Source organism: Podarcis melisellensis (assembly GCF_964234715.1).
Source record: "Podarcis melisellensis genome assembly, chromosome: 7".
NCBI lineage: Eukaryota > Metazoa > Chordata > Lepidosauria > Squamata > Lacertidae > Podarcis > Podarcis melisellensis.
The window spans coordinates 80,613,773-80,621,678 of NC_138539.1; the positions used below are offsets into that span (position 1 = coordinate 80,613,773).

The window sequence follows — 7,906 nt, forward strand, 5'->3', positions numbered from 1 at the left end:
GTAAAAAGCCCTTTTTACAGGGTGAGAGCAAGGCATGGGTTACATCACTAGTGTGATTACGGTCAGTGGCGTAGGGTGGGTTGTCAGCACCCGGGGCAAGGCAAGTAATTTGTGTCCCCTAACCCATGGATTTGCGCCCCCTAACCCATGGATTTGTGCCCCCTAACCCTAACCCCATATGTTGCGCCCAGTGCGGCCGGCCCCCCCTGCACCCCCCATGCTACGCCACTGATTACGGTTACAACACCAGTGTTGAAACAATGATTCTTCAACATCAACTTCGTTGGACTGGTCATGTTGTGCAGATGCCTGATGATCATCTTCCAAAGCAACTACTCTATTCCGAACTTAAAAATGGAAAGCATAATGTCGATGGTCAACAAAAGAGGTTTAAATACTGTCTCAAGACAAATCTTAAAAAATGTAGTATAAACACCAACAATTGGGGGGGAAATGCCTGTGAGCCCTCCAATTGGAGAACAGCCTTTACCAAAGGTGTCATGGGCTTTGAAGACACTCAAACTCAGGACGCAAGGGAAAAAAGGGAGAAACGTGCTAAGAGGAAGGCACGCTTGGCAAATCCACACCGTGATCAACTCCTGTCCAGAAACCCATGTCCCCACTGTGGAAGGATGTGTGGATCCAGAACTGGCCTCCACAGTCACTTACGGATTCATTGTTAAAACCGTGTTTATGGAAGACAATCTTACTCGGCTATGAGTGATTGCAGAAGAAGAAGAAGAAGAAGAAGAAGAAGAAGAAGAAGAAGAAGAAGAAGAAGAAGAAGAAGAAGAAGAAGATATTATTTGTACCTCACCCATCTGGTGGGTTTCCCTAGCCACTCTGGGCAGCTTCCACAGAGACAAAAAATACACTAAGATGTCACACATTAAAAACTTCCCTTAATATGTCTTCTGAATGTCAGGTAGTTGTTTATCTCTTTGACATCTGATGGGAGAAGAAGACTTGCCCAGGAGCATGTCCTGGAAGACATGCGTCCTGGTGGATATGGAAGGGAGCATAATTACACTTAGATTCACCCTGCCCTACTCTAGAAGCAAGCCACTTCACCATCTTGCATACCAGGGCTGGTTCTCTAACTCTCTCACACAGAGCAAACATTATACATTTCTTTAGGTGTAACAGGCATTTGGTGGGAAACATGAATTTTGTCCCCATAACTTAGAGCCACCCAGACGTTCCGAGAATACAGAAACATATTTGAGTTGTCATTTAGCATCTGATTTCCCACCATCCTTTCTGACTCTCTACCAGGATAACCCTGCTTGATATGATGGTGTCTTGAGAGCTACCTGAGCTCTCTTTACATTCATTTGCCCTTCTCAAAATGAAGGCATCGATCTTCTTGCACATTATTCATTACACCCCAAAGGGTTAACAGGATGTTCTTGACATGTACTTAGCTGCACAACATTGCTGTGGGATGTTGAGTAGTGTTGACCGATGGAGCAGATAAAATTTGTTTTATGACCCCCAAGGAAATTTAAGATGGAGAGAGGACTCGTTCAGAAAGAGTCGAAGAATAAGAACAAACCTCAGAACCATCACTTGGGGGACCGGCCAGGCCTTCCAACTAAGCAACAGATAAAACAACTTGCTCCCCACTTTTTTCCTCCGAAAATCTTGATGGTGTGTATTCTTCAGATATTCTCTGAGTACTTGACAAATGTACTTGACAAATCTGCATGTGAGTCAGTGTTATTTAAACTAAATATAGTTGGCATGCAATAGCAATTAGAAGTTGGAAATATCTCTTGGTTTAGTTGATGGCTAACATGCAGTGGCGTTTTTTTATCAGACTCTATTTGATAGTTGACATGTGCTACTATTTGGCATTGGTCGGATTTTGATAATCGGGATGGAATGGTGTTCAGTATTCAACAGTATCTTATAGGTGACTTGAGTGTGGGAGCTTTAGACAAATGACATGCAATGGCGCTGTAGTATTTGACAGCTCAGGGGATGCCTACAGGACTAAAGTACTCAATTTGTGAGGGATTTTTTAAAAGTGAAAATTGGAATTTTGGTAAATTTAAAATACAGTGGTACCTTGGTTCTCAAATGGCTTAGTAGTCGAACAACTTGGAACCCAAACGCTGCAAACCCAGAAGTGTTCTGGTTTGCGAACTTTTTTCAGAAGTTCCTTGATATGCTTCCGAATTGAGTGTTATGCTTCCATTTTGAGTGCCACGCTGAGGTCTGTCTGTTTTCCCTATTTATTTTGCATTTTTGTGGCTTTTTTTTGTTTTTGTGACTGTGTGGAAACCAGTTCAGCTACAGATTGATTGATTGTGTGTGTGGGATATACAGTGGTACCTCGGGTCAAGTACTTAATTCGTTCCGGAGGTTCCAGAGAAAACGGCAAGTGTGGAAGCAAATGTTCTATAGCCACACACTGTATTTCACTCAATAGGAGCAACCTAGCCAGATGGATGGGGTTAAATAAAATAGTAGCAGTACTAATGATAATAATAATAATAATAATAATAATAATAATAATAATAATAATAATAATGAGTGATGCACCCTTGGCATAAAATAGATCTTTGTTGCTTGAAACAGAATGGTTGGTAACCTGAATTCTTGCAACTGGCACATATAATCATCAGTAATACTTCTAAATGGTTCCTGTGAACACAACACTGTCAGATTCCGTATATAAAACTCTGAGGGGTTTGTATGTGTGTGTATTTTCTAAAAACATTGCACCGTTTGAGCTGGAGCTTTAGGGCATGTTCACTAAAAAGTGCATTTGATCTTCCCTTGTTTTTTTGCGTGTGGCATGCACGAATGCTTTAAATGCAGGACAAATTTCAAAAGAGAAATGGAATAAACACAGCACCCAATGTTTATTAGTGTTCAGAGCAAATTTAAGACAAATCTGACTTAAGCTTTGTTAAGACACCCTAAGAAGGCAAATTATATTAACAAGCATGTTCACTTTGGGAAGCTCAGAGTATAATGGACTTGCTTTCCAGCTATCAACCCGGGAAGAATTTTCCATAGAAGAATAGCCTTTGCATGCCCAGCTGACATACCTTCCTAACACCTGGGTGGTGCCTGGGGCCTTTGCCTGATAATTATAGGCCTTTGTTCTTGTTTCTTGACAGTCTCTAATCATGAATTTTAACTGTGATGAGTTTTCTATTACCAATTACCACCCCTGTCATTTTTTCCATCGCAAGGCTCATCGTCTCAAACATTTCTTGTTGCTGCACCAACTTAAGTTTTCCCAACCTGAGCAGTAATGGCGCAATCTATCAAGAAATATCTGTGGCCAAGGGTCAAACTTCACATGACTAGACCGTCTCATGTCTTACCCAAAAAGTCACCACAGAGACTAGAGATTTGGATTGGTGGGATTTAATGCTTGACCCCTAATGCAGATTCACAAAATGTCTATATGTTTTCCTTGATGGAGGTGGGTTGAGGATTAAACCTGCAAATTAAAATAAGAACTCCCATCCCATGTATGTGAGAGAAGTATGAGAGACTGTGAAGCTCTTTTAGCAGAGTAAAAACACTTTTGCTGCTAGGAATTAGGCAATTACACCTTTTCCTCCCTGTTTATTTGTGGTCTTCCCCTCTTTGTCCCTGTAGCTAAGATTGAATGACATGTAGTAGTAGTAGTAGTAGTAGTAGTAGTAGTAATAATAATAATAATAATAATAATAATAATAATAATAATAATAATAATAGTTTGCTTACATTTCAGTGCAGCATGAAAATACATCAAACTAGTATGCAGGTAAAAATACTTCTCAGTTACAAAATAAAAAAAATAGGTTTCCAAAATGGTGTCTGGGATCTGAGGAGTGCCCAGGGATGGACGTTTGCTCACATCACTGAATTGAAAGAAAAAGAGACAGAGCCCAGGAAGGAAGGAAGTATATAGAATTATCTCCTTTGTTAGAAATTCCCTCCAAAGCATTAAGGAAGTAACTTCATACAGTCCCTTCTATATTGATGCAGGAACCCTAAGAGTGTCAGCCCCTCATGGGCTTGTGTGGCAACCATGCCTTTGCCATTTTGACTGAAAATCCCACATTCCCCCTTTGGGTAATAGCAGCTTGCAGGGCAGTGAAGGGAGCCCATTTCCACTGAAGAAAACAGCTTGTAAGGGTGGGGAGAACTGTGTTGTTGCTAGTTTAGGCCAGAAGTTTTTAGACCAGTGCTTTTTTTCTGGGGGTACGCAGGGGTACTCATACCCCTAAACATTTTGTGAATCTAACAGGAGAAGAAACTAAAACTACTTTTCTGAGTACAGTGGTACCTTGGGTTAAGTACTTAATTCATTCCGGAGGTCTGTTCTTAACCTATTTTTAACCTGTTCTTAACCTGAAGCACTACTTTAGCTAACGAGGCCTCCCGCTGCTGCCGTGCCGCCGGAGCACAATTTCTGTTCTCATCCTGAAGCAAAGTTCTTAACCCGAAGCACTATTTCTGGGTTAGCGGAGTCTGTAACTTGAAGTGTATGTAACCTGAAGCATATATAACCTGAGGTACCACCGTACTTTTCAGAAAATAAGATTCCATCATCTCTTATGCCTCTTTTAAACGCAATCAAGAACATCCCAATTTCAACAAGGGAGTGTGAACGTGATTTCTCTCAGGGGAATTTAATACTGACTCCAATAAGAGCTCTGTTGCATTTAAACACTGTAGCCAACTTAATGTTTATAAAATTGGTAGGATCTCCTTTGAGTTTGTTTAAGCCTTCAATGTATGTAAATTCATGGTTTTTGAAAGGACATGGTTTTGGCGACGGACACTAACAGCAAGCAGAGGAATCACGAAGATGTTAGTGCACACAACCTCATGCCTATGTGGAAGTTATTGTGAGCTGTCAACTGTGTAATATGAGGTAATGCATGTTCTTGGTACTTTTGTCCATTTACTGTATTTGTTTTTCCCAATTTGAACTATAAAATGGTGGTTTTCTTGAATCAAAATGAGAGTACCCCTAAACATTTTTTTAAGAAAAAATGTACTGCTCAAGGGCCACATTCAGTCATGGCAAGCTTCTGGGGACCACATACCAGCAGTAGGTAGGGCAAGATGGAACAGGTGGGTGGAACAATGGATGTGACATCTTTGTTCAATAGGCTACATTCCCAGCCACACCAGTTCAGAGGTTTTGACACATGCATGCCCCACGTCTCTCCATTCAGGCAAGCCAGAGGCATTAGCAGAGTTCTCGCAACTCAACAGCACAAGGAGAGTGCAGGTCAGCATCTTTGAGGGGTGCTGCTTGCAGAGAACCCCAGGGCTAGACAGAGAGGCCATGTGAGCAGCTTTTGGCTCAGGGCCTGAGGTTCTCCTCACACTTGGTTTAGACATACCTGCCACACCTTTCAGGATCCAGTCTTCATAAGGAAGTACGGAACTAAATAATTAAAAATATAACAAAATATAGCAACACAATTATATGCAGTGAATTATAGAAAATGACTTTGCTGTGTGTGTGTGTGTGTGTGTGTGTGTGTGTGTGTGGTGCTGCTGCCTTGTATTGGTGTATCTATGTACCGTATTTTTCGCTCTATAAGACGCACCAGACCACAAGACGCACCTAGTTTTTGGAGGAGGAAAACAAGAAAAAAATATTCTGAATCCCAGAAGCCAGAACAGCAAGAGGGATCACTGCACAGTGAAAGCAGCAATCCCTCTTGCTGTTCTGGCTTCTGGGATAGCTGTGCAGCCTGCATTCGCTCCATAAGACGCACACACATTTCCCCTTACTTTTTAGGAGGGAAAAAGTGAGTCTTATAGAGCAAAAAATACGGTAAATTTTGTATAGTATGTATATCTCTTTTTTAGTAGTAGTTGAAATGACTGTGATGGTCATAACAACAAATAAATTCATTCATTAATTTAACAACACAATATAAAACCAAGTGGTTAAAAACAAGAATGTGTCAACATAAAGTCATTCAAGAGAAGATTAAAGGCACCAAATGAATCTTTGTGGGCTGTTTGGAACAGCCAGAGAAGGGGCTTGAGGGAGATATTTGGGGAGGCAATTCCAGAGATATAGGCCTACCATGAAAACAGTCCTGTCTCTGGTTGCTGGCAATCGGTTCTTTCTTAACGGACTCTAAGACCTTTCTGTTGTAGCCTTGATTCAAATTGGGCAATGGTGGAAATGAGGAGAAGAGTCTGTGACTGTATCCATCCCTCTACCATGGAAAGCGACTTGGTGACCTTTGGCTTAGTCACCAGTAATGATGGAATGGGACTTAGTCATGGCTGATGTAAATCCCATTGATTTTGGTGCGAGTTGAGTTGGACTCTCATCCCTTTGGTTGAACTGCGCCCTATGAGTTTCACAGCAATTTTAAAGAAGAAGAGGAGTTTGGATTTGATACCCCCTTTATCACTACCCGAAGGAGTCTCAAAGTGGCTAACATTCTCCTTTCCCTTCCTCCCCCACAACAAACACTCTGTGAGGTGAGTGGGGCTGAGAGACTTCAGAGAAGTGTGAGTAGCCCAAGGTCACCCAGCAGCTGCATGTGGAAGAGCGGAAACGTGAACCCAGTTCCCCCGATTACGAATCTACTGCTCTTAACCACTACACCACACTGGCTCTCAGGTGTTCTCCAATAAAGCTTACCTGGTGTTCTCCAATAAGAACAAGCTTTCCTGATGGATGACCCTTTATTGAAAAACGGCTTGAATGTAATTACTAATCTTCTCCCGTTCCATTAGTTTGTACAAGGCCACATCTAGACCCACCAGATTTGCCCATTGCCCTGGATAAACAGTGGCGTTATGGCCTCCTTAGAGGACAAGTCAACGTGGGGAACGTTTCCTGATGGCCGAAAGTTTGATAGCCACTGGTCCAGGCTGTAAAACAGATGATAAGTAATGAGTAGAAGAATCTGAAACAAAGATATGAATATAGAATGCTCTGTTTTTGTAAAATGGGTTCCCTGGAGAAGATATTTTAAATTGATTGATATGCTGGCTCTTGAATCAGCTGTTGTGACCTTAACTTAAAGCAAGGCCAGGAGGTTTTGCCAAGAAACACAAGGCATATCTCCTGGCTGTACATATTTTAGAAGGAATCACGTATGCATGGTCACACTGAAAATGGGCCTTTTGTGTGAGGCGGTGAGGCATGTAACACCCAGGGGGTAGTGATGCATGAAGGTTGGGTTTTCAGTGTATCACACACAGAGCGCTCTCAGAATGTCTCAGACTGAATGCTTCAACTGCTCAGAGAGCAGAGGTAAGGGGCGCAGCAACAGAGACAAATGGCTTCTCGGTGGCAAGAGGCATTTCCCTAATTGGATGGCATTGTCACAAAGCAAGACAATTAGCTATAGGTAGGCCATGTTTGGTTAATGTAACAGTCCGCCCATACTAGCCCCAATGGAAGCGATGGCCGTTGAGGTGCCAAGTCGGGGTTATTATTAAAGTTCATTGAGAAATGTGCTGTGGTGGTGTCTCTTAAGCGTTAAATACTTCAGGGTAATACTTTTGCCTCTGTAAAAGCTAAGCTGTTATAGCCCTACCAGGTTAGAGGGAAAGCAAAGATGATTTAGATGGATGGCGCCTCTTGGAACCCTGGATATAATAATAATAATAATAATAATAATAATAATAATAATAATAATAATAATTTATTTGTACCCCGCCCATCTGGCTGGGTTTCCCCAGCCACTCTGGGCGGCTTCCAACAAAGATGAAAGATACACTAAAATGTCACATATTAAAAACTTCCCTAAACAGGGCTGCCTTCAGATGTCTTCTGAATGTCAGGTAGATGTTTATCGCTTTGACATCTGATGGGAGGGCATTCCACAGGGCGGGTGCCACTACCGAGAAGGCCCTCTGCCTGGTTCCCTGTCACTTGGCCTCTCGCAGTGAGGGAACAGTCAGAAGG

The 7,906-nt window shown here is 42.0% G+C and overlaps 1 long non-coding RNA gene across 1 annotated transcript; it reads right to left on the reverse strand.

The window, feature by feature from the left end:
- Positions 1-2,846: 2,846 nt before the first annotated feature.
- Positions 2,847-5,540, reverse strand: LOC309374887. Its single transcript, XR_014170748.1, has 2 exons — positions 4,528-5,540; positions 2,847-4,278 (listed from the first exon to the last, which is right to left on the reverse strand). It is a non-coding gene; the product is annotated as an uncharacterized lncRNA (long non-coding RNA).
- Positions 5,541-7,906: the final 2,366 nt, after the last annotated feature.